The 19,477-nt window shown below is 38.2% G+C and overlaps 1 long non-coding RNA gene across 3 annotated transcripts in view; it reads right to left on the minus strand.

Moving 5' to 3' along the window:
• Window positions 1-1,059: 1,059 nt before the first annotated feature.
• LOC308663457 overlaps window positions 1,060-19,477 on the minus strand; it is a 133,530-nt gene continuing 115,112 nt past the window's right edge. For 2 of the 3 annotated variants that reach the window (XR_014025401.1, XR_014025402.1), the window contains 2 exons: window positions 4,412-4,454; window positions 1,060-1,516 (listed from right to left, as the gene is read on the minus strand). This is a non-coding gene — a long non-coding RNA (uncharacterized lncRNA). Of the gene's footprint in view, window positions 1,517-4,411; window positions 4,455-5,554; window positions 5,672-19,477 lie in introns of those variants that run through there. The other variant, XR_014025403.1, reaches the window with a different exon arrangement.

Consider the following 19,477-nt stretch of genomic DNA (forward strand, 5'->3'; position numbering starts at 1 on the left):
TGCCCTGACAGACATGGTCAACCCTCTTGCTAGCTAAAGGTTAGAAACACACTGGATAAAAGGGCAGGTTCTCTGATTTCAAGGACTTGCTGTAAGATTCAAAATGGGAAAGTTGTGAATGAAGATTACAAAAATTGTATCTAACTGTTCTGATAATGAATGTTTTCTTTTTTCTATACTGCTGTCTTGACTTCTTTTTCACTCAGTTTTGCTTGCCTGTTAGGGAACATTGATTATTCAGTAAAAAGTTATTTTTAAATCTGCATTTGTTGTCAGTATTCAGAACCATTTTCAGTCAAACTGCTCAGCAGTACCCATCTAATATTGGCAGACAATTGCAAATCTTCCTGGGAAATAGCAATGCAAAACAAACTGAACATCTATGGTTTCTCCAGTGATTCCATCTTAAATTCGAGTCAGATTAAACTAGATCAATTCTAAGGCAAAAGATCTTAGATATAGAAATTGATGCTTTCTCTCATAATAACTAAATAACCAAATTGTAGTGCCTAAACAAGCCTCATATTTACATCATATCACAATTCCCAAATTTAGAAGAGCCTTATCTTTAGCTCAATTCAGTGGAGAGAGAGAGAGAGAGAGAGAGAGAGAGAGAGAGAGAGAGAGAGAGAGAGAGAGAGAGAGAGAGAGAGAGAGAGAGAGAGAGAGAGAGAGAGAGAGAGAGAGAGAGAGAGCGCTATCCTGGAAGAGAAATACAAGGAAACCCACCTATGAAACCAAATTCTGCCTCTCTCTTATAGGTGCCATAGGAACCACAGCTTATGTTCTTCTGCACTGCCACTTCTACAGGGACATTTGCCACCAGTGGATTATCCAGGTTTTATTTAACTTCCTGGGGCACTCTGACAACTTTAAACAATCAGGATGAATTTTTCTCTCTAAAATTAGCAAATTTTTGCCACATTGTCTGTATGTTTTGCCACAAATGGCTGCTAATAGTTCTTGTTGTTAGGGAATATTTTTATTTTGTTCATTTTATTGAAAGCACTTTTAATTGGTCAATAATTGAAATAAAATTTGTACAAAAAAAACCTGCTCAGTAGTCTTACAGTCTTACAAAGAACAGAGGAGAACTTCTGCACATCCACCAGGATTGCCTGCTTGGGTTTATTCCTTTATTTCTTACAAAAAATTCCATCCTGGAAAACTGTGTCTTGGGCACAAAAGAGTAGGGTTAATTATTTTCCTTAGATAAATTTTGCATTCTAAATTGCTATTAAGAGCAGGTATTTCTGCACTGATATACAGTATTTAAAGCCTCATCAGTACATTAGTCCAATTGATAAAAACCAGTGCTCAGAAAATGGGGCTAATTAGTTGACCCAGTTCCGTGCCGCAGACTACAAACCCATTTAGATCTTGCTACTTTTCAGGAATGTGGGAACAAACCCAGCTGTCTGAGGTCCAGCCTTCTTCCCCTCACTGAACCAATGACGCTCATTCACTTTCACCAGCTTCAGTTCTGAAGATCTGCTTTTCTTGTTCCCTTTTAAAGCTTTGATTGTAAGACAAAAAGATAGAAAAAGAAAAGAAAAAATATAAGGATTTAAAACTCCTACTTTTCACAAAATTTTACAAGATGTTAAAAAGAAAAACAGCCCAATATAATTCTTACAATAACACTGAATGAGAACAGATATGAAAAAATCACGTTACCCTTTAAGACTTAATATTAAAAACAAATCGGAACATGACCAAAATAGCCAGGATGATAAAAATATCAACCACATTAATAAGAATATAGTAAGACTTTCTAATCAGTCTGAGCCAGTACCTTTTTGGCCAATCATACAGGATCCAGTGTTTTACACCCTTATATTAAAAGAAACCCAAACTTCGGATGTGACCAAAATCTGTTTTTTTTTTGTTCAGTCAGCTTACTAGCACTCACTTGAAAGCTAATCCGGGAAGGGGCTGGGTGGGGTGGGCAGACTGAAGGGAAGGGGGTGGCACTAGGAGACTAGCAAAGCTGCCAGCCGGGGCAGACTGGGTCATAGCTGTTGGCACCACGTTTCTGCCTTCTCTGTGTGAGCTGCATTAGTGATAGAAAAGTAATGCCCCCTTTGGACAATAAAGTGTTCTCCCCCTCCAAATCCAATCGTCCCCTAATCTGATGCCAGGGCTTTGGAAATGAAGTTCCCATCGCTGGAAGAAAACAGATGCCACCTCCTATTCAGCAGACTGGTATAGAGCACAACAATAGCCCAGCACACAGCCTTTGCCAATGGGGGGGTCCTCTATTAAGCTTGTGTCTCCCCAAATAACAGCTGCAGAGAGACAGCTTAGGAAAGGAAACCTCTGCCAAGCCAACCCTACCCAGGGGCATGGGGTGGGGAAGGGAATGTGGCTTCTTTAAAGAGAGTGCCTAGGGCAGACAATTGCCCTCCTCATCGGCTGCAGGGATTTCACAGGTTTCCACGCGCCTCTTGAGCGTCACCATGGCACCTTCTTGGCACACTCTGCCCATATAAGACAGAGCCGGCGTTGCTATGGCACCAACGGGCACCTCATCAATTGAGGCTTTGTTCAAAGTTCTACCCCTTGAAACTGGAATTTCAGGACATGAGGGGCGGTTGAGGGGAGCTCCCTCTCCAAGCCCAAGATACGCTCCCCAGCAGAACTCCAGACACCCCCTCCCTAGATATCACCAGTCTGTCACACAGCTCCATGCAGGAAGGACGAACCCAAAGTCCTGCTGAATAGCCCCATTCAAATCCCAGCCCTCTTGGCAGAGAGACAGCCCAGGACACTGCACTGTCTGAGGTAGAAAAATGGAAACAACGCCCTGCCAGTCCCCCTCCCACAATGGTTAAGCCCCCCCCAAAGTAAATCAACCTGTTGTCATTTTCTGACCTATTTTGCTATCCTAAATTGCTGCACAGGTGATCCATCTCCCCCCCACCCTGCCGCCAAAATTTTCTCAAATTAGGGCCTTCCAGTCATCCTTTGGCAGAGAATTCCTTTGGCACTTTTCCCCTTCAGGCAGGACCTCAAGACAGTATTTGGGGGAGGGGGAGGGGGAGGGGGAGCCAAACAGGGTATAGGAACACCAAGGGAGAGGAGGAGGAAGAAAACAAGGCCCAGGTTTGCTAAAGAAAGTGGCACTTGGCAGACACCCATCTGGGAATGTGGCCATGGTATGAAGAGCAACTGCAGGAGGAATTTACATATTGATAACCTGCAAAATCCAGCAATTGAAAAGATGCAACCCAGTGTGGTCCAGGGAAGGATAATCTTTCCATAGCCTCCCTGATCACAAAGTATCTCAACTGTGAAGATTTTCTTTGCCAGCAGTCTGCCTTGCAGAAGAAACACCTTGATATTTGACAAAAGGTGATTTTAAGATTGTTTCATCTTTATTATTAACCTCTAGGTAAGGAAATGATCTCAGACCTATCTTTCTCCTCTTACATAAAAAAATCCGGCAAGTGGCTCTTCAGCTACTTACTCTACAGTTAATCCTGCAAGAAAAGTAACTGCTTCAGCTGTTTTAAAATTAAGACTAAAGTTGTGATCATGCAGCTGTGTTTCCCCCTTGTCTTTTCTTTTTGCCTAGGAAAAATTATTTCAATTTAAAAAAAATAAGGCTGTATTAATAAGCTCCTTTTTACTGCAGTACTGTTGTGCTGTTGCTTGCTTCACAAATGGGAAGCTACATGATATATATTGCTAACCTGTTTTAAATGTGTAATAAAGCATTGTCACAACAGCTTTCTCGAGTAATTTAGCTTATATGCAGATGTCTGCTGCAACATCATAGTTGCAAGTACCCACTTTAAATTGTAATGTTGGCCATGAATTCAAGAGCAAACCTTTTTATGTTAATCTATATCAGCCTATCCATAACTGGAAAATACTTCTGATTTATTAAGCAAGATTGTTATATTATTCAGAGAATAGATCAGCCTTTGAGCTCTTAGCAAATCTTGACTGTCAGTTATTGATTTTCAACATTACTCAGTGTTCAGTAAGTGATAGAATTATACTGAGTTCAAATAATTTCTGAATTAATGTTCAGAATTATTTTTGAAAAATCAGGTATATAAATTATATGGATGCAAAAACAAGCACTTCCGATAACATACTTGTTCATTATATGGCACAAATTTGTAAAATTATGCTGACGACTTCCTACTTTTAATCAGCTCAGCTTGTATGACAGACAAGTGAGTACGATTCCTCAGAAGTGAGTTCAGAGGGACATATTTCTAAACAGATGAAAATAAGACTGCATTTGTTATACTTTAATTTAATTCTATGTATTTTTATTTTAAAAAGTCCCACTAAGTTAAATGGAGCTTTTTCGATATAAGGGCACAAAGTATTGCAATTCTAATATCCCTTTCAAAACTTTACTCTTTTCAAGTATCACTTTTTTTTGTAAACTTACCTGTTATTTGATGGATTCCAGTCAGTCATTGATTTTGTCCCTGCTGTGGACACAACCAAAGGTCTTTGTTATTTTGGGCATGCTCTTTAAGAATTAACATTTGTATCATCATAAATAATAATCTTATACAGATTTTTAAAAACACAGCTGCAAAACTACCCAGCAGAGTACTTGAGAATTATTTTCTCATTTAAAAAAGGGTTGTAATGTTCACCTTTATTTTTATGTAGTTTCTTGAAGAAAAATGATGCTGGCCTTTTGGTATTAATTTACTCAGTTTATTTTTTTCCTAACTTGACCAGCACACACAATTTAAATTAAAAATATCAAAATTCCAAATGAGTGATGTATCAAATATTGAAGAAAAAAATAACATGTTTTAAAAGAATACTTATAATAAATGAAATATGGCAAAGCTTTTATTTTAAAGACCAATGTTTAAAACAAGGACATTGGAATAATCTTAATCAGTAATTTTCAAACAGAGAAAACAATATAAAGTATTTAATTTAACAAAGTTTGAGAACAAAACAACTTGGAGCACAGAATTTCTTTGATGATCGTCATATCATTCCCAGATTTAGCTTGATGTGAACACTTTCTTCTTGTCCCCTCGGGTCTGGAGAGAAGGCTGCCAAGCTTCTGCAGTGGAAATCCTTCTCTTTCAGAGGATTGATCTCTCAAGAGTGGTATGGGGTTTCCATAGCAATTAAACTGCAACCTGTAAGTTTGTCCCCCCATCACTCTGTCCTGGGGGCAGCAGGAAAGAGGAATATATACTGCTCAAAAAAATAAAGGGAACACTTAAACAACACAATGTACTGTATTTAATAGTAGGATGTCTTATCTTGTGTTCCCTTTATTTTTCTTAGCAGCATATACTGCTTGAGGGAGATTTTCAACAGATTGGGAGGCCTTTCTAGATTACTGATAGAGGAGGAGGACCTTGCTTACCATAGGATTAAGTTGGAGTAAAGTAAAGTTGGAATTTAGTTATCCTTGAGGGATAACAACAGATCACAATCAAAGATGAATCAACAAATCCACACAGATTTGCTCTCACACACACACCCCACACACACCCCTGCTCCTTCCCCAGGTGGTCTCAGTAAAAGCTATATTAATAGTGATAATTTTATCAACCTGCTGTGTGCCTCAGCTCCAAACTGCCATTTCAAGGCAACTTTTCCACAGGGGAGACATTGATTGAGATCCTGCTATTTAGATAGATTCCAACATGCTTGCAAGTGCTGCCCTCTGGAAATATACCAGTGAGCCTCAAGGTATCTATGTGCTTATATTTGTCTGTTATTACCACAAAAGTCTCGTCCTTCCCCTTTCTCCTTCCTTTGTTGGCAAAGGAAAATTTTCACTCCTTTTGTCCAAAGACAAATTTTGCTGTGCCATCAGAGCAAGGATCTCTCCTTTGTCTTAGATTAGTCCCACCAAGCTTATTGAACTTTAGAAACTGGGTACACAATGAGTGGTTTTCAGACATTCGCAAAATGGATATAATGTCTACTTGATGACTGGGAGGAAATCAATATTGTGCCAGGGGCTCTGCTTTTTGTCCTTCACACATTTCTTTCTGCACAGACTGCATTTATATCAGCAGTTATTCAAATGAATATTGCTTCAAGATGGATGGATGGAGAACAATTCAGAAGGATTCCTAGGTTAATACATTAAGACGTGTCAAGCAAATTGTTAAGTTATTGAAGTATTTATGGGAAAGGTAAACTCCTTTACTTAACTTACTGCTATCATCTGATGACATTTAACTTTCCTGGTTTACAGCTTTATTATTAAACATGCATTTTGACTTAATTTCACTATAGAATCAAAGTGATCTACTCCAAAAACCACTTTGGGGACAAGTAGAAAACTATCATGTGATCTCTTAGATAATATGAGAGGACAGTATATTCAATTAAAGCGTGATTTGGATTTCACAATTTCATCCAGATGCATTAGCTGCATCTCAGATAGCCAGGGCTGAATTACCACCAGCACTACAATATGTTTTGGACAATTCCAAGGTGCAATATTTTTAGGAGACAAATAATGTTGTTAAGGTGGATATTGCTTATTAGAACTTTAGAACAATAAAGAGTAGGAAAACCCAGCTCTAAATCATTGGTTGAGGGTTTTTCAGTACTAACAGCAAATTTCAAATGATCTTATGAAGAGATTAATACAATAAAATCACTTTCCTTTTTCTTAGACACTTCTGAGAAAGTTAAAAGAACTTTGATGTCAAGTCGATTATGCTGAGAGCATAAGATAATGGAGGGGCCAATTTTGCATATTATGTGGTTCCACTTTGACTTAATATCTATGAGTATCCTTTAATATTGTTTTAAGAGCAGTAATATGGTTTAAAGGTTGGACATGATTCCAAATTATATGATGAACATTGGATTTATCAAGCACTGAGTTTAGCATAAAGGTTACTCTTGGGCTAATAACGTGTTCAGTTTCTGCTTATGAACTGGCTTTCGAAGGATATGCCCTATTTAAAAGCTGAGCTGTTTTAATATTTATTATAATATATTTTGTCATTTTTATTTTCCCCCTTCTCTGTTTGCTTTGCTATCGTTGCTTTTTTTTTCTTTGTTTCTGTATATTAAAGAAAGCAAGTGTGGAAGAAAGCATGTGTTCAGAGACTATATTGCCCAGCATTTTTCCTCCATGTCTGCAGTGCCACCTATTTAAAAAAGCAAGGGTTTACTAGTGCCAAGGAGAATACAGCTTTTCAATGTCTTTAAAATTTATGTGAGATTGCCTTAGTACTGAAAGATGTGCAGCTGGGAAATTAGAATGGAGTAATGAAAAGGTTGTGCTGAGTTTCCCGAAAGAAAGGTTTGGGAAGGGGGATGAGCCAGTTCTATTCAGATCTCACTGGGGTTCACTACTTTTCTTTTTTCTTTTAACTAAGTGACCGTCTGCAGCTTGTCTTTTCATTGGTGTTCTGCTCTTTAACTTTCAGCAATCCTTCCTTCCTTCCTTCCTTCCTTCCTTCCTTCCTTCCTTCCTTCCTTCCTTCCTTCCTTCCTTCCTTCCTTCCTCCTATTTTTGACTGTGTTTGTGTATCCTTTCCTTTTTCTTATGTAAGTTGGCATGCAGCCTCATTCAGTGATAAAAATGCAATGCTTGTAAGGAAATACAAAAGTAAAAATGTAACATTTTCTAAAATGGCATCTCAAGTTAACGAAAGAGATATTTAATCTTTTCTATACAGAAAATACAGTAATAATAATCTCATAATGGGAAAATTACTACTCCTCACAGCAAGGAAGTAGACCTTCTTCCTATGACATTAACATGCCATTTAAATTCATAATTAGAAAATACTATGCAATCATGGAAACAAGATTCTGTTCTAATGATGGCACATCTATGAAATTTAGCCAGTGGCAGAGGATACCTTACCCTGGATGTGTAATATAGCATAGTTAGAAAATGTAATATTCCTTCAGCATTGAGAGAAGATAACTGAATATAGCATTATACTCATCAATATGGCACTTTATAGTATTAACAGCTGATCACACAGAAACATTTTGATCAACATTTAAAGCTTTTTTATTTGCTGCTTTCAGGAGTTATCTCCCCACCCCCAATAATAAAAGAAGTACTCAGTAGTTTTGATTAATGAGGGAAAAAGCAACAAAGGGAAAAAGATGGGGAGGTTCCTCATTTTAAACTGGATCATATATTTTATCTATTTTTAATGTTGGCTATTGAGTCTGTCTAAAATTATAAAACTATACAGATGGATTAGAATTACTTGCCTATAAAGCAATGCTCCTGAAATTTTTTGTTCAGTTTGGGAAAATAACATGAAATACTAAATATGTCATATGGCCAAAACAATTCAAGCTATTTCATGTGGTCAGTTGCAGATTTATTCAACGAATGCTGTAAATGAGTGACATCATACATCACTAAAAGGTGTTATTAAGAAATAACAGCCACGGGACTTCCGATTTGATGTTGCAGCATAACAGGCGTAGGAAGATGGGGCTCCATCTTCTGCATTCAATTTTGCCACACTGAGGACCCTAAAAAGGGTCAAAAATCATCCCAAAGAGGTGACCGAGAAGGAGGAGACCCTCGTTGATCACAGGAGAGTAACGCCCTTCCATTTGATCTGAGGAAGCCCTCCAAACCAGTGGGGAAAGACTAGCTACATTCAGTCAGAACCTGCTGATAACCGAAGAAAATAAGATTAACCAGCAACTTTTGAGCAACATGGATGGAACTGAGTGGGACCCTATCCTCTCTTTATGACTTTAAGACTTTTTCCTAGGAAAAAAACCACCCACAGCAAAGAATCCTCCCCGATGAGAGAGGGAAGGGGAATTCCCACCCCATTTCCTCAGGAAAAGAAAAGTAATGAATTAATTGTTTGGGGGGGGGGAAATAGAGAAAATTACAAGATTAATTTGGAAGCAATACACATATTTAACTTTGAAATTTGGAGACTAAAAGTGCTTTTGAGATTTTTTTAAAAAGACTTAAAAAGCTTGTAATATAAGTTTGGATGTAAAAAGCTGGAAGACGGCATCAATGACATCTAGTGGCGAACTACTGCACTACAATTTATTATGCCTAAAGGAAACTTGGCTGGAAGCCCAGACTCAGATAAGACTCTTGTTGTTTTCAGAAACTTTCACTTTTGAAGACTGCAGCTGGGAAAAGTGGGGGGGAACCCTCTTGGGCTGCTTATCTGTATTGTAGAGACAATAAACTATTTTGAAACTGGCCTGCCTGGGGTATGAATATAAATACTAACTGACTTTTAGAGCTGTGTCATGGAGCTATTTCCCTATAGAAGAAACATGCATTATTGATTGAGATGATGGAATACTTCAGACTATAAACCTTTGATTGATGAACAATTTTTAATTGCTCTTCTCTCTCTGGACAGAAAGGATGTCTTTTTCATTGGATAGAAAATTTTGAAAAATCCCTAACACCTGTCCCCAAAGTCCCCTGCTTGACATACCAACAAGAAAATGTTGATGAATTTCAGAAAGAAATTTTTTCAATGTTAAAATCAATACAAGAGACAATTGCCTTAGCTCATGATGAGGCTAAAAATAATACAAAGAACAATTCTTTAAAGCTACAAACTCAGAAAATGACCACTAAGAAGGAACTAGCAACCCAGAAAATAGAAGAAACATCAGAGGAAGCAGATCCAAAGATGGAGGACCTAAAGAAAGGAACTAACAGACAGACTCAGACAAAGAAAGAATTAGAAGACGTAGCAATAATATCAGAAATGGAAAATATACCTTACCTGTCAAGATCTCAGAACACACTTGAGGATAAGAAAGAAGGGCTGATTGAATGGAAGATAGAGCTGTTGGGGGAACAGCTTTTGACCCATTAGATGGGATATTATACTATTAATCAGATTTTTGAACATGGCTGAAAATAAATAATTATTAGAAACAGACGTATTATTAGAACTAGAAAGATAGAATTTATAAATAGAATATTATATTTTGGTATGAGAAGGGAAATATGAAAATACTAAGATTGTTTGAATATATTGAATATATCTTGGTTATCCAAATATAACTTATTATGAGAAATTATAAGCAATAGAGACATTTTGAAAACTGATGGGAAATTAAAATAAAAAAGTGGAAAAAACAGGATATTAATTGAACAAATGGATATTAAGTGCAAATGCAATTAAGATATATTTTGGTTAGAAAAGATATTTTAAACCGACATTATTGATATTATTAGGAAAATATAACAAAGACGTTGATATTCAATTGTATACTGTATGTATTAACAACAATAAGAATTGTATTTGCCTAATGTGGGAAAATGTGTACTACCGGAAGAAGAGAGGAAGCATTGGATTGTGTAATATTGGGCCTAGATTGAAGAAGTTAATATATACCACTGAATTACTAATGAACCCAAGACAATATGTTGTTTATTAAGTACTTATGATTGTAAAACTAGAAAATTAATAAAATATTTTTTTAAAAAAAGTAACAGCCACTACAATAATAATAACAACAATCTCTTAATTAAACACAGAGAAAGCAAGGGTGAATATTATTATTAACTGTTAATACTTTTCACCAGAGACTAATATAATAGACACCATCTCTCAAGTTTTATTTATAATTGAGAAACAAAACACTAGTGATCAATTTTTATTTTTATTTTACTTTTTGAGACAGGAATGAATTGTACCTGATTATATTTAATCTAGCCATAATTTATCGCTTTGAAGCTTTTTAGAAAGAGTATGAAGGGAAGCTATCAATAATGTTATGGAGATCTGAATCTCTGTTCCTTCTCTCCAAAATCCACACAATGGATTGAATCAGGGTTCTATCTGACAATGGCCACTTGCCCAATAGTGACTTGTATCATTGTCAAGCGTGTCTCCAGCCATTCTTGGGTAATATAAAGCTTGCCCTACTATTCCATTGGCACGGTGATGGTTGGTTGGATGATTCTAGGAGATGCTGTAAGTCATGAGCAGGAAACCTGCCCCAGTGGGACACATCTGCAGACACGTTCAGTCCTTTCCAGCTTCTGAATTAAAAAGCTTTCCATGTCTGCATAAAACAATACCAGCATAATATATATTGCCCGTATTGCCAGCCACTTTCAAAAGCCTATTGCATCTGTTCTCAGCCACAACCAAATGGTGTGATCCTGATTGGTGACAGTGGCCCTTGATATTGGCAAAATAATTGGGAAAGGATCTGCTAATCAAAACATTGCAACAAGAACAGAGTAGATTTGATTTCAGGGCTCTGTCTGGATTTCTCTAGGCTGTCTGCACCTCTTCCCACATTCCATTTGGACAACTCCCCAATTAAAAGAATGTGAAATAAAGAAATATATGGGAAACCATCAAGACAGAAATAGCCTAAAAGATTGGGGAGCCAGACCTTGCCATGACTGTGTCAACAGCCAGGTTTCTGTGGAGCTGGAAAACTTAAACTGACTACAATAGCATTTAAGCAAATGCTATTTTACTACAAGGTAGGATAGGGGAGTGACTGAAAATGACAAATACAGGGATACTGGCAAATAGGCAGTGAGAGTCCATTCAACATTTTTTATTTTCTGGGCCCTGCAGTGAGGAAAAGTGGGATGGTTGCATCTTAGGATAAAGTATTGCAGAATATTTTTTGCTAAATAGTGTACTTATAGAGAGAATTTTGAAAGGACACAGAAAAGTTATATCCACCTTGAAGAAGCAGTGGGAAAAGAATAACATTTTACCTGCATTCCAGAATTGGTAATGATGTCTTAAGGCTGTTTCACTCATGGGCTGGAGCTGGGGCCAATGTCTTGAGGCCAAGGGGAAGATAGAAGTTGTCAAGGCATAACTATCCCATGTTAAATTACAAGCGAAGACAGGACCTTTAAGACTTCAAATAATAGAATAAAAACCAGGATAGAAGAAAACATTACTGTATTCCTGAACATGGAGAGTCCCTTCCACATCATGTGTAACAATTATAACAATTATAGGGAGATTTTCCTCTACAAACTCTAGAAAAAATTTCTATGGGCTTAACTACCCATTACAAGGAAATGTATCCATTGTATCTACCTCATATCCATTTTGCCAGAAAATTCCATTTCTAGAAGAGATAATTAGGGGGTTTTAATGCTTACCCTGGTGACCATTTCTGCCTCAAACTTCATGCATTTGTGAGCTAAAACTTGATGGGTGAAACTGCCTGAAAAAAAAAACAATGGTTTCAGTTAGGAAAATGGCAGGTGGGGAAAGAATTAGTGCTTCTTTTCTTGTTTCTCCCCCAACTTCTCTGAATTCAAAAACCATTCAGGCAAACTGTGGCTATTGGGCTATCTTTAACCTTGTTTTCATGTAACACCAACTTTGGCCCCAAGCTATTGGCATTCCCTACATCATGTGGCAGTGAACTCCATCTGTTAATTATGTGTTATATAAAGAAGCCCTTACTTTTGTTTGCCTTCCTCTCTCCTCTGCTAATTAACTCCAGTAGTTGACCCTGGGTTCTAGTATTATTTTGAAAGAGGAAAGAAATTTTCAGCCTATTATCTTCACAACATTTTCTGTTTTATAAACTTTAACAATGGTGTTTAGGAGCTCACCTTAAAAAAAACCCAGTTTTGTATACTCTTCCTGGCAGTTTGCTTTCCTTTGCTGATTGATTATTCAAGATTTCTCAGTTCACTGTTGAAGAACACAATTTTATATTGTGTGACTTTGCGATTTGTTCTTTTGAGACTTCCACAGCTACTGTAATAGCTGACAAGTTACCAGTTTACAGTTAAAAGTGAAAACAGCCAAGTCACAAATTGCAAGCTCAAAACTATAAAAGAAGAGACAAATGTTAAACCTTCATGTGCTACTCTAATGTGCTCTTCATAAATATGGCACAAGGATTAGATTCACACATTTCAGATTTATGAAACTGATAGGAAGAAACTATTGTTTTCCTCCTGCTTTAACTGATAGGAAGTTTTGTTGTAAAAATCAGTGGAAGCTTTTAATCCAGAGGAACGATTTATTATTGTGCTAGTTGAGAGATAGACGGTCACTATTTTTGCAGTAGCAAAAAATATGGAATAGCACTATGAAATAAGGCACTTTATTTCACACAAAATGCTACCAACCTCAGTTCAGATTCCACTTAAGATTAGAAATAGCAGCCAGTCTGAAGGCATACAGTATAAAACAGGACCCATAGACCAGAAGCCTCCAACCTTTCCAGGCTCACGGACCAGAGGGAAGGAAAGTAGCTTGAACATTGTGCATGCACCGACCCTGCGATCCGGGATCGGGCCATGGCCCATAGGCTGGGGAGCCCTGCCATAGACTGTAGAGACTGCTATAGAGCACTTCTAAGTGATGGATCTAACTGGTGTTTAAGTCCCCTAATTTCACAGTTAAACAAAGCAGGGTTTGAGCAGGCTGTTCTCACAGTCAGTTACTGGGATGCTACAGGAAACGTGTTTGTTTCTATACACGGCTGCAGTGGTTGCAGAATGCTAACGTCCAACCAGAATACTTTTTCTTGGCAAAAAAATAGCCCCAAGCCAATGACCCCACTTAATCAATGCTAAGCTATCGCAGTCTCTGCATTTTGTACTAAAAACAAGTCCAATTAATTAGTCACAGAAGACAAATAACTAATATTGTTTGCTCTCTCCAATAGGGCAATATAATTGCTGACTCTATAATTCTGTTCTTAGCTCTTTTACCCAAACTTCTTGCTAAGCCACTGCAATGGAAGATCAAGAAATGGCAGGATTTATAACAGATGACCATCCTTTGGGGTCCAAGGGAGCAAAATGCAGCCACTTCAGTGGCTTAGCTCCCAGCTTGCAAACTGAGTGTCCCTGTCTTGTCTAAATCTTGCAACTGCAGCAGAAGCAGCTGGAAGCCAGAACCCAGTGCAGTGTAGACAGATGTAAATTCATGTCCGTTGATACTTATAGTGAAATATATCCAGCCTGGTCTATTGATTAAGACACTGGGCTAGAAACCAGGAGACTGTGAATTCTAGTTCTACCTTAAGCATGAAAGCCAGCTGGGTGACTTTGGGCCAATCACTCTCAATCAGTGCAACTCACCTGACAGGATGTTGTAAAAATATAGGAGGAGGAAGGTATATTAGAATGCTTGCCGCCTTGAGTTATTTATAAAACTAAATATCAATCAGTCAGGTTGGCCTTACTGTAGTGGCCAAAATTGTGGAAACCTTTTGGGAAAAGTGTACTTTTGAGGTTTGATGGCTAATAACATCACTTTTTTTGAAGTAGTACCATAAAATTATATATCAATGGAAAGATAATTTAATCAAGAATGTAATGCAACAAAATTTGTTCAATTATCTGTACTGAATTCTATGAAAAGTTATAGCCAAATAACCAGAAAAAGGAAGCACAACTTGCTTAGGTTGATATCAGGTAGCTTTCCTACATCTGATTATAGCCAATGAGCATGAGTGTTAAGAGAGCCAATCAGGTCTCATCTTGTTTTGGCAATGAGCCAATCAGATCACAATAGGATTCAGTTACTGATGTCATGTATTGAAGCTGAGAGGAGGACATTTGTCAGTGTGTTATGTGATCGCTATCAAGTTGGTTGGGTTTTTTTGTGTTCTTTCATTTAGTGAGCTTGTAAAACATAATAAAATTAAAGTAATAGTGCAAAGAGTTGACTGGTTGCCCAGAAAGCTATGTAAAATAGTATTATTAAGTGAACAAGGTTAGATTTATAAATAAATTAGAAGAAAAATTGGTGGAAACTTAACCAAAGGTGGCATTTCTATTGTACACTTTTCCCAAAAGGTTTCCACAATTTTGCCCACTACTGTACAAGTCACTGAGTATAATCAACAATGTTTTTGATATGTGGATTGTAGTGAATCTTGAAAAAAGGAAGACTTTTTTTAACCTATAAAAGTGTGAAATTTAAGGTGAGGAAGTAGAACAGTATTTCATCTTGCTTTTAAACAACCTGCTATGATATCAAGGGAAGGGACTCTAGCTTGCCTGACATTCAGGAATCTCAAATCCTCTGTGCTATTAAATTAATACAAAACAATCAATTAATCTTTATTATAGTCACACACCAGCACCAAAAATTAAACATTAAAATAAAATAGAGCAAAAATGAAGAGAACATAGTAATACATTACAATTGATGGTGACATCATCATTGGATGACCAAGGTCTACCTAATTTTACAGACAGTGTAACAAAACTTAGCTACATTCAGAGAAATTGAATCCTACTGATCTGACAATTGTAGTTCTGCATAATAGAGGTCAGAATTTCCAGGATATTTAACCAAGTAAGGTGTAAGATGAGTCCATGGGTCCCTATAGAGGGCGCAATACAACAGGATACGAGCTGTAGTTTCAATGGCCCTTTGTCTACAGGGGCACAGTCTTAGCTTGTATGGAACTTTTATACATATATATATAGGCTAATCCAAAATAATGCATTTCTAGAACACAAAAAATAATTTGTAGCATGTATGATCTTGAAATGAGAGCCCATTGAAGCATACATTACCTATTTTCAGATCCCTAAAAGGAAAGCCGGAAGAAGTTGATTGACTAAAGAATGCACATCTGCTGGTGATAGGTGTGACGAGTACCACTGAAGTTTGGACAAGAGCAACATCTTTACAGGTAGTCCTCAACTTATGACTGGTCACTCAGCAACAGTTAGAAGTTATCACAGGCCACCCCAGAGCTATTTACAATCTGGTTTTGAAGTTCCAATGGCCAGAAACAGCCTTCTGTAATCAGATGGTCTCATTTTGGGTACTTGGCAACTGGCCCACATTCACAACCATTTGCACCCTGCTGAGGTCACCTGACTGTGATTTGCAAAATTCTTACAAGAAACTGGCATTGCTTTCCTGCTTCTGCAATAAATACCCACAGGGTACAATGGCTTCACTTAACAAACATAGCATTTGCTTAACGGCCATTTGCTTAACAAACACAGCATTTGCTTAACAACTACAGTATGTGCTTAACAACCATGGAGTTTCCTTAATGACTGTTGTGAAAAAGGTCACAAAACTGGGCGGGGGTCACATGGCAACCCACTTCACAATCGGCACAACTTGCAACTGTAATCCTGGGCTCAATTATGATTATAAGCTGAGGACTACTTCATATGGGGGGGAGATATTCTGGAACAGTGTCACTTGGGTGTTTGTGTATTTGTGCTTTTAACATTTTAAGCAAAGCAAATTTCAGTGCATCAAAGCAGTTCGTCTTCCTTCTACTCATTCCCAAGGGTGTTCTGTGTTTTTTCAAAAACAACCTGGAAACATGTGAAGAACTGTAGTTTTAAAACAATCTCTCTCCCTCTTTCTTTCACCCTCTCCTCATCTTGTATGCATATATTAAAATAAGACTAAGCCCTGCTCTTTAAACATTGCTTAGATTCATTGTCCTTCAAATGGAGCCAAATTTCCCACCCCACTCACACTCTAGGTCTAGGAAATGAAACAGAACTGGCCAAGGGCAAATGTAGCAACTGCAGTGACTAGGTTTTTGAACTGATTTGCTGTGTCTGATGCTCCTTTGGAGCAAAGTATGATGTAGCAGTTAAATTGTTGAACCAGGACTGAAGGGGCTCCATTAGCCCTGAAACTCACAGATTGACATTTGGATCACACTCTTTCCCAGATGTGCTTTGGAGAATAGAGGAAAGAAACAAATCACGTAGACCTTGGGCCCAACTCTATCCCAGTAGTAACGTCTCACTTGCTTCCATAGTATAAAGCTTAGGGCATATCCACCACTTCAGTTGCCTCCATTCTCCAATTCCTGAAAAGCATAAAGTTAATCCACAATTGACTTCAAATCTGCTGACTTCATAATGTGGAAAACAAGGAGCAAAAAATCAGTCATATCTGCAAGTGGTCCAAGAATGTCCTTATTCCAAATACACAAGGTCACACAAAAGGGAAATAAAGCTTACAGTACATATGGAAATTCCTATCCTGAATCATACATTTGTGTGGTAATGTAAAAAGAAAAAAAGCCCCTGAAAAGATGTCAATCTACATTTTGCCTAGTTTTTAGGAGATGTAGTGAGTCAGAATTTCCTACAAGTGAGGAACTGTACACTGGGACCTTTGCCTGCCCATTTTCTTGCACAAAGCCTCTACAGGAGATGACATTGCTAGGCAAGCCCTAGCAATGGAGCAATGGAACCAGTTGTGGTTGCTACAGATACAGGTTTGCTTTTACAAGATAGGAGATTTCTGGTCCTGGGCAGTATCATAATAAACCACCTTCATCACCTTTCCATGACCTGGATGTGACTATTTGTGTTGTATAGTAGAGTGTCAATGCTGCTAACATTGGATGTTCTTGCTTTGACAAAATATGAAGGTGCAGCCATTTTCTCTTTAACCTGTGTGTTACTTTTAGAGTTAGAATTAGATGATGTTGGGAGAAGGAAGAATGTGTATGGGGATTAGTTAGACATAATAACATGGCAGTAGAGCATTTTTCAAGGCTGTTTTGAAATAAGAGATGATAAAGAAATGGTGGGTTGGAGAACAGGAGGGAAAGCTTGCATTTTAAACTAATTGGAGAACGTGATTTATGACTGTAAATAAGGGGAGTGAATTGTGCTTTGATACTATGTGTTTAGGGGAGGGGAATTCAGATTTCGGCTTCAACCATGTATGTGCCGAAGTTATGCTTCTCGAATAAAGATTCTTTAAGATAAACAATGCCTTGAAGTTCTTTGAAGAGTTTCATTTGTCGGAATCATGACATTGAGTCCTTCTGCCATGGGAAAAAGGTCAGTCCATGAAGCAGAATTTCTGCAATCTGCTGGTGTCCCTTGGGGCCAGGTGAGGAATAGTCTCAGTTGTTTAACAGCCATGGCAACTGCACCCTCATAAAATAACAATAAGAAAACCACACCCTTGGTTTTCGTCTAGACTACTGTAATGCCCTCTACATGGGGCTGCCCTTGAGGTCCACCCAGAGACTTCAACTGGTGCAGAATGCAGCCGCGCGAGTTGTCTTGGGGGTTTCCCGATACTCCCATGTTACACCTTTGCTCCGTGAGCTGCATTGGCTACCGGTTGCTCTCCGGGTGAGGTTCAAGGTGTTAGTGATGACTTACAAAGCCCTTCATGGCATGGGTCCGGATTACCTACGGCAACACCTGTGGCCGGCGTCAACTTCCCTCCGTCCAGTACGCTCCCACAGAGAGGGCCTCCTCAGGGTGCCGCCGATCAAAGAATGCCGATTGGTGGCCCCCAGGGGGAGAGCATTCTCTGTGGGCGCGCCAGACCTTTGGAACCGCTTACCGGTCGAGCTCCGGATGGCCCCCGACCTTCGCTCCTTCCGGCGCGATCTCAAAACCTTCTTTTTCGAACAAGCTGGCCTGGTCTGACGGGATGGGGTTGGGTTTTTATAAATAGTTTTAATTTTAATATGTATTAATTATTACGGGCATAATGGTTTAATCACTTTTTAATTTTTGTATTCTGTTTTTTATTATGTATTGCCCTGTTCACCGCCCTGAGTCCTTCGGGAGAAGGGCGGTATACAAATTAAATTATTAAATTAAATTAAATTAAATATATCCATGACTAAAAAAGCAGCAACAGGAGGAACTCTGTATGGTATTGTGGCTATTTGTTCCCAAACACAATGCACATTAAGGTCACATCCCATTCATTTTCCTAGGGAACAATGCACACCCTGTTCAGAGATGGTTGATGGAGCCATTGATAGTCATACTGTTCCAAGAGAAGCAGCCTATATTTCAGTAAGTAATCAGGTAATAGAGTGGAATTTGCTGCAGATGAAATCCCATTGATGCTGCCTTATTGGAAGATGTCAGGTAGCTAGGCAATGGGTCTACGCCTCACATGTTGTGCTGCAAAACCTCTATGACAATATATAGCAGATCCAGAGTATGAGTGTGGATACAGTAGCACCCACCAGATTTTATAGCATACTATCCCCATAGTCATTTATGTGTGTGACAGAGGGCAGAGCAGGGCATGTGGCCTTTGGTAACCTGATTTGGGTTACCCCAGTCATGAGATAAAATATCGTGTTTTTTTCTCTCATGAGGTGCCCTGGTTTTAGCATTTTAATATTAATGTTTTAATGAAAATACTAGCTTTAGCTTTGGCTGGATGGCAGCAGGAACTGACACATTTCTTGAAATGTGGAAGGGATTCCAATACCTCCAGAAAAATAAAACTTTAATGTTACACTTGTGCCATTCCTATTTCATCTGTATTTGCCAACTGAATTATATATCTTCAGTTGGATACAGGCAATAACCTGATGGTAAACAGTTGGTATAGTGTTAGTACATTTATAAAATACTTTTCATATGTAATTTTAAACATAAGAGAATATTATTGATAAGAGAGAGAGAGAGAGAGAGAGAGAGAGAGAGAGAGAGAGAGAGAGAGAGAGAGAGAGAGAGAGAGAGAGAGAGAGAGAGAGAGAGAGAGAGAGAGAGAGATCTTGGAGACCTACTGGACAATCACTAAAATATGAGCCA

Source organism: Vipera berus (genome assembly GCF_964194415.1).
Source record: "Vipera berus genome assembly, chromosome: 2".
Taxonomy (NCBI): domain Eukaryota; kingdom Metazoa; phylum Chordata; class Lepidosauria; order Squamata; family Viperidae; genus Vipera; species Vipera berus.